At 45.7% G+C, this 21,084-nt stretch overlaps 1 protein-coding gene; it reads left to right on the forward strand.

Moving 5' to 3' along the window:
- Erich1 (glutamate-rich 1) overlaps positions 1-21,084 on the forward strand; it is a gene marked incomplete at its 5' end in the record, with an annotated part of 52,793,804 nt that overhangs the window by 48,220,764 nt on the left and 4,551,956 nt on the right.

The following is a 21,084-nucleotide window of genomic DNA, read 5'->3' on the forward strand; positions in this document are numbered from 1 at the left end:
CCCGTTCCTGGGAGTTAGTCTTACTTAGACATATACGGAGGCTAATGAACACCAGTGCTCATAAGAAATGCTCATAAAGAATGCATTTGCCTGCATGCACATACTCAAACACACCACACACATACCATAGAACCCACCACCTTTAAAAAAAATGACTAGAACCTGTGATTAGTATTGTCGTTTTGTAATGTGTGTATATACTGCACCCAGCTTTTTTTTTATAGATTATATACAAAGTATTATATATAGACTATATATATCAGGGTAGCCTTGAATTTGGGATCCTTTGCCTCCTGAGGGCTGAGATTACAGACGTGATGCTACCAAGTTCAGCTGACATTTTCTTACTTGCTTTACTCAAGGTTGCGCTGGCATTGAGTTATGGAACCATGTGGTGACCATAAATGGCACACGGTCCATGCTCTGGGCAGAATTTCTTCTCTTCATTTTAGAGCCCAGCAAAGCTTGCCATGAGCAGAAGACTGGGAGGAAATCCAGCTCCTCCCAGCTTCCCCTTCGATCCAACCCCCTTCTCTCCTCTCCCAGTCTCTTCCTCTTCCATTTCCCTGATGTCTCCTCTCCCTCTCTTCTCTCCCACTTTCCTGTTCCTGTTCTTTTCCTTTCCTCTCCTTCCTGTCTCTTCCTTTTTCCCACTTCTATTTTTTCCTCCTCTCCAAACCACCCCAACTAGCAGATCTACACAACTGCAGTAGGAACACAGACAGCTAAAACTCCAGTGGAAAATTATTGTTATGACCAAAGGATCCTGGAAAAAAGGAGTCTTGGGAATCAGCAATGTGGGAGCCTGCGGAGAGAAGGGTCACTCCCCTTGTGCCTCTACATACCCTAGAGGGAGATCATTTGGAGTTTGAAAGCACAGAATAGGCCCAGAGGAGAATAGAAAAGATTTGGAAAACTGGATGAACCATCTAGGTGACAATCTCAGTGTGGAGAAACAAACCACAGGCAGCTTCATGTCATGGCACCGGGAGTTTCACAAGGGGATGCTCAGTTTTCCCAAGCTATAATGCAGAATCATCTGATGAGGAAAACAAAACGATGGTCGTAAACGCCAACCGACTGACATTAGCAGACAGTCTGAGCGTCTGCTACAACCTCATCTGAAATAAAGGAAGAGATGGGATTACATCTCGTGTTGCGATCCTGGGCATAAACTGGGTTTTACAAACCCAGGGCATCGAGTACGCCAGGCAGCTCCTCTACCATTGAGCTCCACGCACCCTCAGCCCTGGGAATAGACTTCACCCGAGAACAGAAAGCTGTAAAAGAAGAACGTAAATATCCCAGGACTGAAAGACGCAGCATAACCCTAACCCGAGAAAGCAAAGTTTACCAGGAGGCTCAGTGGCCAGAGAGACCCTGGGAAAAGGGCTACAGAATTTATCCAATATGGAAGTGCAGAGAAAAAAGAGAATTCAGTGGCCTTGGGGCAAAGTCAGCAGGGCTCTTGCATGAGTACAGGAGTAAGGAGATGGCCGAGAACAGAAGCATTATTTGAGAAGTGCCACGCTCAGAACTTAACAGATGGAGGAAAACATAAACCTGACTTAACCAGAGGTTCGACAACTTGAACATGGCTGAGAAACCACATAAGCAAAGGACTGCAGAAAAAAAGGAAGCGGAAAAGAAAGGCCAGGCCAAAATATTCAACTCCATAATATCAGAAAAGAAAGACCTGAAGCTTTTTCCTCAGAAGGAAAATTGAAAAACAAAAGCTAGCCAATCCCCTGAAGCTCACCCCTCAAAAAACAAACAAACAAACAAACAAACAAAAACACCCAACTTTCTATTTTTCCAAAATTCTATGTGCACCAAATTCTATGTCTGTCAGGTCCTGTAACCACAGTGAGAGGCTCAGCACTGCAACGGCAAGAAAGAGTTCTTCAGAAATAAAGGCCAAGTGCAGTTCTGACTGGACGACACAGAAGCAGAAGTCAAACACCTATGCCACAGGTGCTCTGAAGACATGCCATCTCCAGGACTGTGTGAAATAATGCTAGGCTCTAATGCCTTTTCCTACTGGTTCGTTAAGACAGGGTCTCAGTCTAGCCAGTCTGGCCTGGAACTCACTGTGTAGCCAGAGCTGTCCTCAAACGCAAGTCAATCCTCAGTGTTGGGGAACGATGATCAATAATGTAAATCTAAAATCTCCAAGTGAGAGAACCAGGGCAGACATAATCAGGATTTGGTGTATACACACACTTACACACACGCGCATACCCATACACATACACACACCCATACACACACACACAGACACACCACACATACACACCACACATATACCCATACACACACCACACATACACACACACACACCACACACATACACCCATACACACACACACTACACACATACACACATACACACACACCACACACACACACTACACACATACACACAGCCATACACACACACCACACACACACCCATACACACACACCACACACATATACACACATCCATACACACACATACACACACACACCACACATACACCCATACACACACACACCACACACACACATACACATATACCACACCCATACTCACACACCCACACACACACCACACACACACACACACACACACACCACACACATACACACACCCATACACACACACAAACATTTGTCTCATAAAGAGTATTTTTGAAACTGGCAAGTCATAAGGCTAAATGATGTCAGTCATGACATTGGGCCTTTTGCTCTGTCTTATGTGTGACAGCGTGTGACAGCACATCAATATGTATTTCCTGAGCTTGTTTATTTGTATGCTGTTTACACACAGCTACATTGGTTGATAAGTTACTGCTCATGTAAATTGAAGGTGTAAAAATCAGTGTAGATATTCTTAGTTCATAGTGTATCCAGAGTTTTGGGCAAAAGTCCTGGCTCGGGGCTGGGGATTTAGCTCAGTGGTAGAGCACTTGCCTAGCAAGCACAAGGCCATGGGTTCGGTCCCCAGCTCCAGAAAAAAAAAAAAGAAAAAAAAAAAAAAAAGTCCTGGCTCATGCAATCTAACAGGCTAGACTTAGTCATCTGACTGATATACCAGTTAAAAACACAGATTCATGACAGGAGTTAAGAAAAAGATATTCTTTCTTGGGGGTAGGACAGAGAGAAAAGTTTGATGACCCCATGTCTGTCCTCATGGTAATTACATGAGAGAAACATGGGGCAATAGACAATAATTTGCATTCCATTCAACAGTGAGACTTTGTTTTTCCCAGAATCCCTCACCAGCATGTGCTTCTTTTTGTTTTCTTTTTTTTTTTTTAAGTTTTATTTATTATATATGAGTACACTGTAGCTGTCTTCAGACACACCAGAAGAGGGCATCGGCTCCCATTACAACCACCATGTGGTTGCTGGGATTTGAACTCAGGACCTTTGGAAGAGCAACCTTAACCACTGAGCCATTTCTCCAGCCCTCTTTGTTTTCTTAATATGATTTTATTTTCTGACTGGGGTGAGATGGAATTTCAAGCTAATGCTAATTTGCATTTCTCTGGTGGCAAGTGGTGTCAAACACTTGAGGATGTTACCAAGGAGACTTTCCCTCTTCCTGAAAAGACTTCCTCCTGCTCAGACTTACCTTCATCAGATCCTAGAAGGAAACTTTCCCATAGCTAGGGAACCAAACTCTATAACTAGAACCAAATTTATCTTGAACTCTCATTAGCCTCTTAATAGCCATTTATTGTTCCCTGTAAGCCTATGGCTTTCTGCCTGGATAATTGACTTCAGTGGCATGCTATGCGTGAACTGACTCCCGAAGTCAGTGAAGGGGCTCTAGCAGGCCCGGGCATGGCAAACACTGGAGACTGGCTTTGCCCCTTTACCCCTTTTCCTGCCCCTTGCTAAAAATGTGACATTCCTAAAGCTAGCTCCCAAGACCTGTTCCCTTATTTGGCCACTTACACATTCCTGAGATGAAGTGCCACAATCCAACAATCAAAATTCATTGTCCGACACGTCCAAACAGAATAATAACTCACCCCAGAACAGACGCCCCCTTTTCTCCTTAAAAGCCCACTCATACAGAAACATTTTCTGCTTTTCTTGCCCGCTCGCTCTTCCTCATGTTGCTCCCCTTGCCCCTGTCCCTGTCCCTCTTGCCCCTCTGGGGTAATAAATCTTTGTGTTGGGAATTTGGTATCTGGGTATGTCCTGTACCAATTCTGGTGTGTGGCTGGGTTGTGGGGACGGCCTTCCTTTCAGTAAGGCCACTGTGGGGTCTGGGAGTAGTTAAATGTGTTTTTGTTGTTTGAGACACAGTGTCTCTATGTAATCCTAGCTTCCCTGGAGCTCACTCCGTAGACCAGGCTAGCTTTGAACTCACAGAGCTCCGCCTGCCTCTGCCTCCTGAGTTCTGGGATCAAAGGTGTGCAACATCAAGCCTGGCTTGTTATTTTAAGTTTTCTTCTTCCTCAGCAACTGTGTTCCTTTGGATATTAGCTCGTCCAGTTGACCCTCTGCTCTGTCTCAAGGCTTGCTTGTGTGAAGGGTTCTACACCTTCAAAGTACACTGTTAAATTGTATTTGCGCCTCTGACCCCATTTTAGACCCGGGCAAGTCATCCACTGTGTTTCAGTTTTTGTGTTCCTTCAGAAAGTTACATAAAATACATGTTGAAGTAGCCAAGGCTGGTCTTGAACTCACTTTGTACCAGAGACTGAGGCTGACCTTGAATTTTTAGCTCTGTTGTCTCAACTTCCCAAGTGCTGTTGTGTTCTATTTTGAATATGGTGCTGAGAACCGAATCCAGGGCTTTGTGTACGCTAGCCCCACCATTCTACCAGGTCCCATCCTCAGCCGAAAGAGCTTTCAAAGAATAAAAGTGTGAAGCCCCAGTGCCTGTTTAGATGATCAACACGCCAGACAGCAATCTTTTCGCACATTTTCCTGTCTTCCCACAGTGCTGCACCCACTGTAATAACTTGAAGCTCACCTCAGCTCACTGGAAATGCCCATGCAGCAGCTCTAAGGAAGTTCACGCAGCTGTGAGTGTCTTCTCCAGATGTCTTCCTTTCACAAACCTGAAAGTGTACTCACCGAGCAGCCTTGACTGTTGTCTTCTACCTTCTGCTCCCGTGGATCTGGCCCCTGGAGGTGACTAACTATATGTATTTGTCTTTTTTGTAACTGGCTTGCTTCGCTCAATAGAATGCCCTTAGTGACTTGAAGTACTTGTATCTGGTTTACAACTACATGACCTTTCTCCTTGTGTTATGGTCTCCTTAAAATCAGAAGTGGGCCTGGAGAGATGGCACCACCATCAGGAACACTTGCTCCTACCTCAGAGGACCAGAGTTTCGTTTCCAGCACCCAGACAGGGGATTCAATTGCTCATAACTACAGTGCCACCCCAATGATTCAATGCACCCCTACAAGTGGCGCGTGCGCGCACACAAACACACACACACACACACACACACACACACACACACACACACGTTTTTAAAATAAAAAAAAAAGGACATAAGAAACCATTATGCTGAATTCTTAGTTTTAAATGTCTTCCGAGGTTCCACGACAAATGCCGTTCAGTGATGAAGAGAAGGAAAAAAGAGTCGTGCTATGGATGTTTGTTTTGCAAAACACTTCGGGTAAGGAACTGATATCCAATGTGCAGACAACTTAATACAAAAACAGGCAACTTAAAAATGGAGAAACTGGGCTGGGGATTTAGCTCAGCGGTAGAGTGCTTGCCTAGGAAGCGCAAGGTCCTGGGTTCGGTCCCCAGCTCCGAAAAAAAAAAAAAAAAAAAAAAAAAGAACTAAAAATGGAGAAACTATCTGGACGTATTTCATCATAGAAAAAACGCAGAGGGGATTAAGCATACAGAAGGCACTTAGCAACGTGCACCAGGAACTATACATTAGACGCAGCCATGGCATCCACTGCACATCCGTGAGAACAGCCAAGCACAGGACACTGACGCCCCCAGCCTTGGCATCCACTGCTCGCCTATAGGAAAAGCCAAGCACAGGACACTGACGCCCCCAGCCTTGGCATCCACTGCACATCCGTGAGAACAGCCAAGCACAGGACACTGACGCACCAGTGCTGTTGTGTAGCAATAGAAACACTCTCTGGTAGTTTCTTGGGAAAGACAGAAACCAGAGGCTACCATTTATGAATGGTTGCCAGGAGTTTCAGGGAGAGGAAGAAGAGGAGGTGGAGAGTAGGGAGTTTGGGGCAGAGAGAAATCCATTAGTTTGTAAAACATTTATCATGCGGCTTGTGTCATTTTCTACTTGCCCAAACCTGTAGAGTCCAACACAAGCAGTGACCTTTCATTTAAACTATGGGCTAGATTTCAATTAACACGTTAAAACTGTAACCAATACAGCCCGCAATCTTGCGACATTAAAAACAGAGGAAATGGACAGTGCTGGGACTATTTTGTTGTTGTTGTTGTTCAGTATTTTGCTCAATTTTTTCTGTAAGCCTAAAAGAGCTCAGATAGTTTGCTTTAAAAATCACCAATATCTCGAGCATCTCTTGCCGCTCTTTTTCTGTCTACCTTTAAACAGAGCATAACAAACCCAGAACCTCATTTGGGGCCGTATCACCCTTCCCTTTTCTCTGCTTAGTCCCCTGCCGGTTCATTCCCTTCTCTGTTGAAAATAACCACCAGCAGAGGCTGCTAGCAGGCAGGCATTGGACATGGTCAGAGGCCTTTCTGTGGGACTCTTGCTTCGACAAGCCGGCACCACCAGAGAGCAGTTCAGGGTAGCATCTTCCCCAGGTCCTCACAGAGGGGATTCATGAACATTCCCAGTGAAGAAGACAGACTTTCTGAACTCCTGGGCATCTTATTTCTTAGGTGTTGAAGGTGATGCATTTCGTCACACCCCACAGTGGCCCCACACGAGGAACGTAGAGTTTGTTTGTCCCACTTCAGAACTGCTGAGTGATTGGGTTAGGTTTAATTTTGTGCTTTAGAGGAAAATTCCCAGGGACACGTGAAAGTGGGCAGAAATGTTAACAGCTTGCTTACTTTGAAAATGTCTTTTTCAGACGTATGTTTACATGCGAGTGTCTGTCTGTTTGACTGCGCACACTTATGAAATTGTTTTACCCTCAGGTTTGCTTGATATCTGAGGGACACTCTCGGTTGCCGGCAGCCTCATCAGCCGTTCTGTCGAGCTCCCGTAATAAACTTCTGAATGTGGTCTTGCTCTATTCCCAGAGGTTATCCAAGAAGGGAAGTAGAGAATGTTCTTTTAGAAAGCATGAAGTGGGAAAATGTCTAAAGCTATTTATAGCAGCACTCAGCCATGGAAACCCCAGACTTGAGTCTATTTATAGATAGTCTTTGGGTTAAAAGGGTGAAACCAGAAATCTTGAAAATGCCGTTGCTTTTACCCCATGGTGAAGACTGATCAGCTGTCTCTCCGTGGCTGTGATAACCAGAGACTCACTGAGAGCCTCTGCAAGAGGCGACAAGTACATCTTGACCCAGAAAACATAGGTTTGTTCAATCAAAAGAGCAACTTTCTCTGATTATGGGATTATTACTTGAGTGTCTTAACTTTGCAGGCTGCCTTTGAGTTGGAATCTGTGGCCTGTGGGATTTCTAATGACAAGAGTGAATGGGATTGGGCTTATAAAACCTGGACACCAGCAGTGAGCTTCCAACACCGGCCCATCATCTGGATAAAAGGAAAGCTGGAGAAAAAGCACTCCAAACATCACTGTGTGTGGTGTGTGTGCATGCATTACGTGTTGGGTGTGTGTGCATGCATTACGTGTTGGGTGTGTGTGCTCTGTGAGTTGTGTATGATGTATATATGTGTGTTGATGTGTGTGTGGTGTACACCTGCATGCATGTGTGTGTGCTGTGTATGTTGTGTGGTGTGTGTGTGTGTATGTGTGTGTGTGGTATGTATGTGGCATGTGCCTGTGTGTGCACACGTGTGTATGGTGTGTAGGTCAGGTTGAGGCTGGGTGCTTCTTCAATTGCTTCACACCCTATCTTTGCAACAGGGTCTCTCAGAGCTTGGCTCTCACAGACTCAGCTAGGCTGGGTAGCGCATCTCCACCTCTCTTGTCCTGGGGTTTCAGACATGTGCTGCTGTATTGACTTTTTTATGAGGATGGGGAGTCAAACTCTGGTCCCAATGCTAGCATGGCAAAGCATTTACCAGCTTCTCAAACAACCACCTTTACATCTTCCTCTGAGGCTTAACAGGTTTCAAACATCCCCCAAACCAGAACAGCATGCTCCACTGAGGCCTTGAACACACAGCATGGGGCTTGTACAAAATCTATAACCACCGGACCTGAGGAATCTGTGTGCCTGTTTCTCAGTATGTTTCTGCTAGGGACACAGACACCAGGTCAAAGGTCACTGTTAGAGTACTTGACATTCCCGGGTAAGGAAAATAATGAAATGAGGTGGGGATGTCTTTCCAGCCAGGATCAGTGGCTTCCTTGAGTTGTTAACATGCTAGGAATGAGTGACGTTCTAAACAAAGGAAAACTCAAAACGTCAAGAACAATGCGGACGTGGATGGAACAGAAGATCTAGCAGTGAATAAGAATGGGTAAGCGTACCCTTGAGAACACAGGCAGATATCACGTTGCTGGTAAAAGCTGGGTCTTTACAAGTGTCCACTCATGGCTACTGTGCCAGTCAAACAGGGCTTTCACGATCCAGTCAACCTCCTTCTGCATGGGTTAGACAGCAAGTTCAGACCCCTGAGTGTACAAACACCTTTCGCCTGCAGCTCCCTTCCCTCCTGCCAGGGTGGCGTCATGTAAGAGCATGTCAGGCTCCTCCTGACCTGTCACCTTCACACCCTTTGAGCTCCAGGAGTGTCGTTCCTCCATTTGTCTCTTAGTAACCTCAGTTACGTGCTGTCATGTCACCTATGACGTCATTGCCCTTCCTTTATAAAGCACTTGTTTCCTGTGACCACCCTGGTATGTTCCCTGCAGCCTTGTCTTGTTGAAGCCATGTGGTTTCCAGGAAGCCACATGGCTTCAGGGACCAGAAGGACCTGGAAGGAAAATCAGGGCCCGAGTTCCCACCTGATCTCTGCTGTCAACGTTTCAAGTGGCTCTAGATGAAGTCTCTGCTTCCTCTGCTAAGACAGGATCAAGCCAGACTTTCTCTGAGGCCCGACCAGCTCTCAATAGTTTCTTTCCTTCCTTTTTAGCCCCTCTCTGGGCTAAGCCACACTCTAAGAACCTAGTGAGTTGCAGAACGTGCAGGTCTAGCCAGCCCGAGATGAGCACACAGAGGAGGAGCTGGAATGGAGCTGAGGTTTTGGAGACCCACAAGAACTAACCATCGACTACACACAAAGACAGAACAATAGTATCACAGTGTCCCATCACATCAGACAGCGCCCAGTAACACCTTCAGGCTTCCAAGCAGGACACATGGATCTTGCACATTTCCTGTTTCCTTGAAAGTTGCACCCTTTTGCAACAAAGCTTGTCTTTGTCATTTACCTGGCATGAAGATTCCCTTTCACAACATTCTGCCCTGTTCCTCCTGGAGATCTTCATTAGAACTCCTGTAGGATCAGAAGACATGTCCAGTGCAAATTCTCACTCCTGATTTCCTCCGTTTCCTTTCCCTCTCTCCCAGCACTACTGAGCAAAGCCAGGGCCTTGCATAAGCAAGAGGCGTACAAGAAAAGATGTGGCATGTCCAGACTTTATTTTTTTTTTAATACAAGGTCTCACTATGCAACCCAGGATGTCCCTGAACTCTCTCTGCAGCCCAGGTTTTCTCTGGATTTATAATCCCCCTCTATGTGCCTCTATGATTGGCAAGTACCACCATGTCTAGCTAAATCCATGATCTTTCTCTCCAGCCTCCTTGTCTCCTCTTGACTACTTAGGAAGTTAAAGCTAATTCCTCTCTCCATCTTGTTTCTCTCTAATCCAGGTCAGGCAGTAAGTCAGTCCCATTGTTCCTCATGTTAGTTACTTTACTGATCTGGGATAAAGTTCCATGGGCAAAACAGACTAAGGGGGTAGATTTACTTTGGGTTACAATTCCAGAGGATTAGAAGTCCATGATTGCAGGGTAGTCAGGAGGCAGCAGGTGGCTGGAGCAGGAAGCTGAGAAGATCCACTGTGGAGATAGACAAGTCTACTCCCTTCTCGAAGTGCACAAACAACACACCAGAGAGCTTTCCCCCCTAGAGTAGAGCTTGAAGGACTACAGAGTGTATTGGGCTTATTTACACAGCATGAGTGAGGGATTACTTACAGGATTGTGGGTGGTCCCAAAGCAGCTGTGGTACCACGAAGTCCCAACATGGATAACGACGGATAACCATGGGGTGCAGAGATGGACCTCCTCCTTCAGTTACCCTTCCACAGCCTGTACACGCCAGCACCCAGAGAGCACGAGGGCAGGTGTGATTGGGACAAAATTTCATACAAATGTCTGGGAAGTGCAGAAAGGAATCTCAGATGGGGGTCCTAAAACTCCCTACTCCTTTCTCCGACAACTGACAAGTCCAATCTTGGGAGATTCATGAGAGTGGGGTTACAGCTGTTCTGATGAAGCTGACGGCTGTTAATCTCGGAGGATCCTCTTCTTGGTGCACTGTATTTGCTAAAGTGTTTCTGGTTGACCACATTAACCGTGGAATTCTGAGAACTCTGCTGGTCCTGTCTCTGGCCGTGTGGCTGGGCCGGGGCTTTATTAGGAGGGAATGTAATAAACACAGGGGCAATGTTCCTACCAGGCTGAGGAGCTCCCGCTGTGGACCTGCACAGTTCCCCCACTGCACACCCCACCCCCTCTGTTCCTGCACCTATGATTGTATTAGCCCAATCCGATTTAGATGGGACGCAGAGTCCTTGACACGACTTTAACTTTTCTCACGTCTACTCTCTATTACCATTCATTTGCCTCTATTTGTGGCTTGGAAAACTTTTGTTTATTTCATTTAAAGTATGCAGCTATTGTGTTTAATTCATTTATTGTGTTTGTTCCCAGGGGGCAGCTTATCTTGTTAGGCAGAGTAAGCATTTGTTACTTGTTAATTCTACGCAGCCTCAAAGTTAGCATTTCATTTTCAGACGAGGCACATGGTAAAAAGTAAACGTACCGAATTGGGCTAAATCTGCCCGGCTCCCTCTCCCGCTCAGGCTCTATTAGCGACTGAGGTTTAATTGGTGCCCGCTGGCAAGCTACTTCAGTAGGAATTTTGAAAAGGAAATTGCATTCTAGATGCAGGGACTGCTTGGGGCTGGACTATCTTGGATTCCTAAGGGTGTAGTTTTGGTGCCAAGGCAGTTCCCCTTCTGCACATGTCACAGATATCCCCGGGGTGATGGGGAAGGGTGGGTGGCGGCAACACCAAGTCTACACACAGGTTTCATGGAGGATCGAGTGGCAGGAACTGGTCTCCGGAGAGCCCTTTCTGGGAAGAACATGGACTTTGGAACCACTCAAATGAATCAGAATCTCCCCTCTGCACTGAGAAGGGACTAATCTTTGGGTGACTTATCATTCCTGAAAGCAGACCTGTGTTTGTTCTAGACCTCTAGCTCTGTCAGCATGGAGACCCCAAATCCTTCCATTGGTGGTACTAATCTAAAGAGACGGTCTATCCTCAGGGGAACTATTGCCTCAGAACACTAACGAGGATGGGCAAGCAATGGGGCTCTGGCCTGGGAACAGATCTGTATTCTCCCAACAGGCCCGAGCAGGGAAGAGCCCCGAGACAGAATGTGGTGGGGCTGCAGCAGGGGAAGTCGGAAGAGGAGGCCTGAATAAATCGAGGCGGGTACCTGAGATCTGAGACGGGAAGCTGGCTTTGCCAGTTTTCTTGAATGGCTTTCGAAAGGGAAAGTTAGTGTGGGACCTAGCATGGCGGGGAGGGAAAGCTGTGTCCTTTCTCTAACAGCTGCATGATCTCAATCCAAATGTTACCTTTCTTCCAAGGAGGGTGAAGAGGGGAGGAAGAGAGAGCTGAAAGCTGCTTCTCCCATTGATGCCCTTCTTGCCTTCTTTATCTCCAGGTCCAAGATCTCACTGGATGACCAATACCAGTCTGCAACCTCCACACACAGCCTTTAAGAGTACACACACACCCGCAAGGTTGTCTAATCTGTAAACTGGGCACAGAAGGGACTAATGATAAACTAGAATATTTATAACAATATGCTGTGAGCTATAGGAACTCAAATATATTTTGAAAACCTTTATGTGTATATGTGTGTATCTATGTTTGTGTGTATGTGTGTGTGAATCTATGTGTGTGTATGTATGTGTGTATGTGTGTGTGTATATGTGCATGTGTATGTGTGTGTATGTATGTGTGCATGTGTGTGTGTATATGTGCATGTGTATGTGTGTATGTATGTGTGTGTATGTGTGTATGTGCCTGTGTATGTGTGCATATGTGTATGTGTGTATGTGTATATGTGTGTGTATATGTGCATGTGTATGTGTGTGTATGTGTGTGTATGTATGTGTGTATGTATATATATGTGTGTGTGTGTATATGTGTGTATCTGTGTGTGTGTGTGTGTGTGCGTGTGTGCAGGTCAGAGAACAACTTTCTCAAAAAAGAACTTGTTTTTATCTCATGTGTATCCGTTTTTGAATGCTTGCATTTATCCTTGACACGTGAATGAATGCCTTGGTGCCCATGGAGGCCCAAAGAAGGTGTCACATCCTCTGGAAGCGAAATTACACATGGTTGTAAGCTGACAGTTGGGTACGGAGGACTAAACCTGAGCACTGTACGAGAGTGAGAACCGCTCTTGAGTCATCTATTGATCTTCCATAGAACCACTGGTGGGAGTTGGTTCTCTCCTCTCACCATGTGGGTGTCAGGAAGGGAACTGACAGCAGGTGAGGCAGTAAGCACCTTCACAAACGGAGGCGTCTCACCCGCTCCTCCTTTAGTGTAGTTACACATCGTATTCATCCTTCTTATGAGGATGTGAGATAAGGACATACACAAGGGACACGATATGGCATTAGCCTACTGTACAGGGTTCTGGGAACACAGCACTGTATCCTGCCTCAGGAGTTGATCTCATCATTGAGAGCTACTGGGTGACTGACCGGCAGGAGGTGTGTACAATGAGGATACTCTGGACCAGGAGCATGATTCCTGCCTGGTTGGGACAGAGTGGGATTATGGGAGATTCTGGCATACTGCTTAGAATGGTATGGAATTTGAAACTTGTTGTTTCTAGAAATTTCTCTCAATATTTTTAGATCATGGATGATGGTGTATAACTGAAACCAGCAGAAGCCAAGCATTGGATCTCTGTCCCTTTCGGAGTAACAGAGAACACGTTTGTGCCTCTGACAGATGCCAAAGCAGAGCTGAGCATGGCACCGAGGCTTCGGGAAGACTTAGATGCTTCCACTCAACTTTCGTTTACTCACTGATGCCTTGAAATTAAAGAAGAAGCCAACCTCTGGGGTGGCCGCTTACACTACCTTAGACTCCACAGGGATTAGCAAGTTGGGTGAAAGTCGCTTATATAGATCTCAATGCTAGGACTGTTCGTATAAACAGAGGACGGGGCTCAGACTAAAGCACTGGCTCCCGGTGCGGCTCTGGGCTCTGCTGCTGTAGTAAGCCACTCCCCTCAAGTCCTCTTCTGCAGCAGGATGCTCATCTCTCCTGTCCCTACCCCAGGGACTACAGCTCTGGTGCTGCGTGAGCCGAGAAGGCCTGAGGCTCACGAAGCCTTCTTGGTTGGTTGATTTGCCACACACAATGGCCACCCGGTGCAGGATGCCTGGTCCTACTGTTACAAACATCCGTCCCACAAATCTTCTCCTTTGCCTCTGCGGAGGGCATCGGCTGGCACCTTCTGTGGAGGACACTGTGTCCTGGCAGCTAACCTCCCTAGACACAGGTCTGGAGCACCCTAGAGTCAGCGACTCAGCACAATTCAGAGGTATAGGTTACTCCATACCTCCGTGGAGGGGAGGGTGGGCACAAAAGGAGTCTTCATCACTTCCGATCGAGCATGTCGAAAACTATAAGAACTTCCTGGAGAGTATAGAGAAGACCTGAGCTCAGAGCCTGTGGCTCTTTAGCAGACAGCCTTTTCGCCCACATCCTACCCACTGCCTTTCAGGCACGGGATCCTGAACTGCTTTCCCCTTTTGGGAGACGGATTCTTCCCCAGATCCATTACTTGTGCTTTTCCTTCTCTCCACAGCCAGTGTGGCCGATTCCATTTCTTAGTTCCCGCCCTCCTGACCCCCAGATTCTGTCACTCTAGTGGCCTCCGAGATGGGAACAGCCTCGAGACTAGGAGCACTAGGCTAAAAATGTAATACTGTATCGGGAATTTGAACCCGGGGTAGGTGGTGAGTGACGGAGTAGGTGAAAATATCAGTACCCCACAGTCTTCAGGGCTCCCGCACCAGAGGACTGGCTTGAATGGGTCATCAGTCCTCCTCCTCCAGTACATGGGCATTTGACCCTCTGGGGTTCCTTCACTGCCCTCTGGATGGTTGGCCTGCAAGCCAGCCAGCTACCCTGTTCCCTGGCCTCTTCCTTTTCCTGAACCCTCTAAAGGTTAGAGTAGTGCTGCCTAGATAAGGCAGGTCTCCTGGGTGGAAGCCTTGGGGCCTCCTCCCCTCCACATTAACTCCTCATCCCCGCACCCTCACTCAGGCCAGGGGTTGGCTCAGGACAAAGTCTCAAAGTCTAGCCAAGCACCCTGTGGTCTAGGTCTGCTCTGTGTATGTTTGAAAACATGGATCATCTAGAACTTTCTTTACTATATCTCTATTATTATTATTATTATCATCATCATCATTATTATTTATTATTATTATTATCCAATTATTATGGATAGTAAGTTACATAATGGTCAGTTCAGAACCCAAATACCCGCTTTGATAGGGTTCTTGTAGACTTCCAAATGCCTAACTCAGAAACTCATATAGCACACTATAATTTGGTTTGTTTGTTTGTTTGTTTTCCAGACTGCTCTACTCAGAGAGTCTAGAGGTGGTCTGTCAGCAACTGTGGCATCCAGCCCGCCGGAAGATTCCACAACATTCATGGTGACGCCTTGTGGCTGCTCACTGGAGCCAGAGAAATAGGAACCTCTTGTGAAGCTCACTGTCCAGGAGGTAAAAACAAGTTGTTTGCCAAAATTAGAGCAGAGAAAGAGCTGAAGGCAAGCATGCACACGCACATGCTCCAGGTTGAAGAATTATCTTTTCCCCCCAACTGAGACTATCAAAATACCAGCCTCTTGGTCTTCCTTGTGGTTCAATATCGTCCTGTGCTCGCAGGAAAAAAACCTCAGTGTATCTCCCGTCTTTCCTAGCTTCAGGACCATGCTGAATAACCTTTGATGTGCTTTTGTGTCTCCTTCACTTATCTTTACACGTTTTAAAGATATATGCCCTATTTCTTTAGATTCCTTTACACTTCACAGACTAAGGTTATTTATGGCTCCGGGGAGATGTCTCCAAACGGATGATGTGGAGACAGGTAGATCCCCCCAGGGGCTTGCAGGACAGTCACATGGGCTGACAGGTGAGCTCCAGGTTCAGCTCTCAGAAAGTAAAGGGGAGGGGCTGGGGATTTAGCTCAGTGGTAGAGCGCTTGCCTAGCAAGTGCAAGGCCCTGGGTTCGGTCCCCAGCTCCGAAAAAAAGAAAAAGAAAAAAGAAAGTAACGGGGAGAGCAATTAAGGGAGACACCCAAGATCAATGCCCGGCTTCCATATGCACATAAAAGTGTGCATGCTTATGCATACTCATAGATGTGTGTACATATGTGCCTGCATGTGTGTGTACGTATGTATACACATACCAAGGAAAAAGTTATTTTTCATTTATCTGAGAATATCTAGTTCACCTCATGTTTAGAATTTACTAACAGTAGATAAACAATTCTAGATCTATGACTATTGCCTAGTTCATCGAAGAGATCCATTTTCTCTGGTTACATGCTATTACAGGAATACAATCAGCCTAATTCAGGTTTTTTTTTATTTTGTCTTTGATGATATGTAAAGACTAAAAGACTGCTACGTATGAATTCACTTTTCGTTATCTTGCTTGGTGTGATATAGATTCTAGAAGATGTGTCATCATTGGGTGATATTTTAAATATTTGTCAGGATCACTGTTGGCTCCGTGTTCCCTGGAAACTGGTGTTGAGATCATATTCAGATTCAAGACCTTTGTCAAGACTCTTGGAGACATGCTGTCTGATTCTTCTGTTGGGATTTCCGCAGTCACTGATACTGGATCTCCCCCAGTCCCTTGTGGGTGATTGAACCTTGGTTCTTGTATATCCTAGACAAGTGCTCTACCAAGAAATATTCTGAAGGAGCTGGAATATATTACAGTTATCACAAAGCCCACAATGCTTCATCTTACCTGGTAGGAGTCTCTTTCAGCAGGTCTGGGAACTTCTCAGCTGTCACCCGGTAGTCTGTGATGGCTTTCTGTCTGTTGTGACAAGATGTTCCAAACTCATCTTAACTCTTAGCAAATGTAAAATTAGCCATATAGAGAAGTCTTGCTATAGTTTTATTTAGAAATAGTGCTTTAGGATCGTAACTTGGGTACTGAGGAACATTCAGTGTGTGCACGAAGCTAGGTGTTACATGTGTTTCTTGGTATATACACGTGTGATAGTTTATGCCCATATGCTGTAAATGTGTCATGAGTTTGGTTCAAACTACAGTTTATAAAACTTGTCTTCTTGATCATATTGGGACTTCCTTTCCTCCATACTCTGAGATTTTAGTTCTCAGATACAAGAGATAATAAAGAATTTGTTGTGTGTGCATATTCCATGGTATGGAATAGTAGGGAGAATCACACCAGTATGGCTGCCATTGTGAACACTGAAAATGTTTTATTGCTGTGTACATTCCCAAGTCTTCCTGTTTCCTCCAGTTCTGAAGTAGTCGGACTGCTTCTTATAGCTTCTAGCTCCCACCCACTTTACCACTCCTTTCAGCCCTTGGCACATCTTTTATCTCTCTCTACCTATTTGCATAGCTCTCTTTGCATAGCTCTCTTTGCATAGCTCTTTTTCCAGACCTAACCACCACAGCCTCATTGACTCCTCCTCATCTTGCTTGTCTAGACCTTGCCTCCCAGTGTACTCTTCCTCCAAGACCCAAGGCAGTAACAGTCCCTGTGTTACTCAGTTAGGAGTTTGCCATGTCCAATTTGCTTAAAAGTTAGCTTTTAAGTGTAAAAATTTAGGTCATGTGTTCTTTTGAAGATCTTAAATACATTATTTCACTTTATGGTATACACCATTATGAAAAATTTTAGTTCTTATATGCCACGTGCTTCTTACTATAGATTTATGTATGATGCATGTTTACTAACTGTATATATGTATATATACATACACATGTTCATGTTATACACCAAAGTCAACGTTGAAGTCCAGATGTTGAACTTGATTGATTCTGGAGACAAGGTCTTTAAGGTTGGTTTTCAGGGATGTAGGAGGTCAGGAGGGTGGAGCCCTAGTTCATTTTGACTGTTGTCCTGAGAAGAGGAGGTGGACACCTGGCTTTCACATTCAGGAAGAAGACCACATCTGCAAGCCTAGGACCTCTGAGGCTCACCGGAAACCAAGCCAACACCTGGGTTTTACAGTTCCAGGCTCAACAACTGCAGGACACGAGAGGGCTACTGTCATTTAACTCATCAGGTAGATGCTTTGCTTCTGCAGCCCTAGCTAGCAAAACCGCCCAAGGATACATTTTCTTTTTCTTTTGAAATCTTAGGAATCTTATTGTTTTGAGTTGATCTCCCCAGGCATGTGACGTATTTTTAAAATGTAGAGTCTCAAATCTTTGGTAATTCAGTAAAATATTCTTAGTTATACAGTCTTCGGTTATTGTTTTTCTTTGTTTCCCCCGGGAACTCCTATGCTCCCTCTCCTTTGCCTGTCTTCAGTTATTACTGGTTTCCCTAACACCTTTGCCACTTGTTTCTTTGTGTCAATCGCTAATTTGGGCTTTTGGGGACAGCGCCTCACTCTGCATGCCAGGCTCACCTCGAACTGCTATCAATCCTTCTGCTTCAGCTTCTCCAGTACTGAGATTACAGTGAGGTGGCGTCACACCTGCCTTAGTCGTTTGAGATTTTTTTTTTTTTTTCTTTTAAAAGCATTCAGAGGTACCATCTGGCTCGCTCAGTGGTAGACCATAAGGCTCTGAAAGCTTCCTTCATTTTCACATACTGGTGGACATCCATCCTTGACACACCAGACAACCTAAAGCAGGTCTACTGCCTTTTCCCTCTTCTGCGAACTCTATGGGAGCTTGGTGTCTTCCTGACCCCTTCCCACAGGCTCCTTGACTCTCCAGTCATGCTACTCCCGGTGCCCAGCTTCACCCTGGTTTCTCTGCAGTCCAGTGCTTCTTTTAAAAACATGTAGGTCCCCATCTCTATTGGAACCATTTTCTAAACCCACCTCTTTCACTATGGAACTAGCTTGTGCCTTCCCCGGGTCTTTGTTAAACTTGCTGCACACCATCCCTTCGAGGCTGTCACTCTATGGGCAGTGCCACAGTAAGAGGCCATTAAGCCCTCTGACGGCAGTGTTGTGCTAGCTACTGCCGACCTTTGGGGCTTGGCGTAGTAAGGGATACAGAACAGTGCTCAGTAAATGTTCCTGCTGGTTTGGTGAGAACCAACCTTAGATATTTGTAAGGAAGCATGTGTTAAGAACACCTGCGCATGACAATGCTAAGAGCTAAGGTCTAATTTGGGCTCAAAGGATATTGTAAGGTGGGCCCTGAGTACAATCACCCTTAACTAGGGCTGTGGTGGGATTTCTCATGAAAAATGATAGAATTCAAAATATTCAAATTCTTCTGTAGGATCTGATCATGGTGAAAGGCTGCTGTATGGTCCCTTCTAAGTTTTTGGCCACGGGCTGAGGTGACAGCTTTTCATCACCCTGAGAATGGAGATCTGTCTTGGGTCTTCTAGCTCCTTCTGTGCTACTGGCCCTGTCCCACACTGCATCCCTGTCTGCTTTTGGAATGAGGCTTGTGGTCTCCTGAGTCAGAACCCTGTGTTGCTCCTGCCACCCACAATTTCACACTCTCAGGACAGACAGTCCTTCTCTTTCCTCCCTTAACTGGCTCCCAAAAACTTTATGGTTGGGTTTCACATTGCTGGCTGAGTGCCCCCTCTTGCTGATAGGGTGCTCTTGGTGTTGAGCCCTGAGGTCTGGCAGCCTCCTCTTCTTTAGCTCTTCCTGGCCCGGTCTGCTGACTGATAGAGGCCTCGCATCTCCCCTGTGGGTGCTGGCCCAGCCCATGAGGAAGTTCCTCCCTGCCAGTCCTCTCTCCTTAGCTTTGGCTGGGTCATGATGGCTGGCCCACAGAAGGGGATATGAAGTTAACTTTCTCAGTAAATCTTCCCTCTGGACTCTTCGAGATAGAACAATCATTTGTTCCCATAGATAAGCCGTGAATCCAAATACTTAAAAAATTGAAACCAGATTAATAAAGCTGCAGCTGCCAGTATCTTAGAATTCTAGGCGGAACTTCGGCCCTGGAAGGTCTTAAGGCTTTGGGAAAATAGGAACGCCTAAGCCGGGAACGCGTACCAAATAAAATATTAGTTTAGCCTGTGGAGTATGTGTGTGCTCTTGTTTAGTTTCAGGTCAATAATTTTAATTACTGTCTTTCAGTTAACAGTTCAAATATTAGAGGGAGAAAACTAGATAATGTCTTCTTGGCACACGGAAAACTTTCATAGCTTGAAATTAGGAGGAAAAGCAACATTGAGAGCAGAGAACATAACATTGTGCAGCCGCAGATACTTTACGGTAGACCTCGGCGCAGCCTGATATTAATTAAATCCAGTTATTGCTGGATAATAATAATAATTAAATACATCGTCTACTGTCTCCACTGTTGGGACTCAGGGCTGTGTAGTAGACATTTTTCTTATTTGTGCTAGGAACGCTTACATGTTGTCTCAGGTGGAGATAACTCAGAATAACAGAGCCCTGGCTCCCTTTTCCGTGAGGGTATGTCTCCCAACCTTGTACCCTGTCAGACATCAGGGCAGGTGCAATGGTGACTTTACTAGGTGAAGGGACAGGGATTGACTTGACAGAAAACGCCCCTGTCCTGACCAAGACCCTGCAACTGTGGTCTGCAGAGGTATCCGGGAAAGTGGCGTACTCAGCTGACTTTAAAATAAAGACAATATCCTGGATTATGTGGGTAGTTCATGTAATAGTCCCTCAATTGAACAGAACGGGTCGAGGGGAGCCTGGGATAATGAATCAGAGTTGGGTGAATAGGCGAAGACGCTACTTCAATGTGACTATGGGGGAGGAAAGTCCAGGGGGCAAGGGTGGGAGACTCTCACGCAGAAAAAATGCAGGTTAATGGCTTCTCCCTAGGGCTTCGAAAGGGAATCAGTTCGGCTGATAATTAATTTCAGTTCTTTTCCACCTCCCTTGAGCTCAAGAGCTTTGGTCTTGACCACAGGGGCCTCAACTTCACATTCTGAAATCATTAGAAGTATTATTGGACAGACATTGTAGCACCAATAAGAACCATAAAAGCCAATTATAGTCTGGTTTACTTAAATCATTTCTCCATGACGTTGTCCTAGAATGTCACTGTCCTGTGCAGACTCATGGCATGGTGGACTAGAGTAGAACTGTATTAATTTTGTAGTTTTAATTCATATTGTAAATATTTCTTCCACTGTAGTGTTTTTCATTGTACCAAGGATATTCAATGCTTGATGGTAAGTGTTGCTATAGTGAACATTCTTGATACAATGGTGTTGTCAACTTGACAGAATCTAGGGTCCCCTGGGAGCTGGATGGAGGGGTATGCCTGTGTGGATCAGACGTTCTCCACTGTGGCTGGACTGTGTGTGTGGTAAGTGGGGAAGCAGCAGTAAGCACTCCTAGTCTCTGCTCCTCATTATGGATGGGACGTCCTGTGGCCAGCTGCCTTGGGCTCGGCTGTCTTCGCTTCTCGCCATGCTTGACTATACCCTTTCTCCCTAAAACTGTTTGTCAAGGTATTTTACCACAGTAACAGGAAGTTAGCAACTGGATACATAC

Source organism: Rattus norvegicus, chromosome 16 (genome assembly GCF_021556685.1).
Source record: "Rattus norvegicus strain SHRSP/BbbUtx chromosome 16, alternate assembly SHRSP_T2T, whole genome shotgun sequence".
In the NCBI taxonomy this organism is placed as follows: domain Eukaryota; kingdom Metazoa; phylum Chordata; class Mammalia; order Rodentia; family Muridae; genus Rattus; species Rattus norvegicus.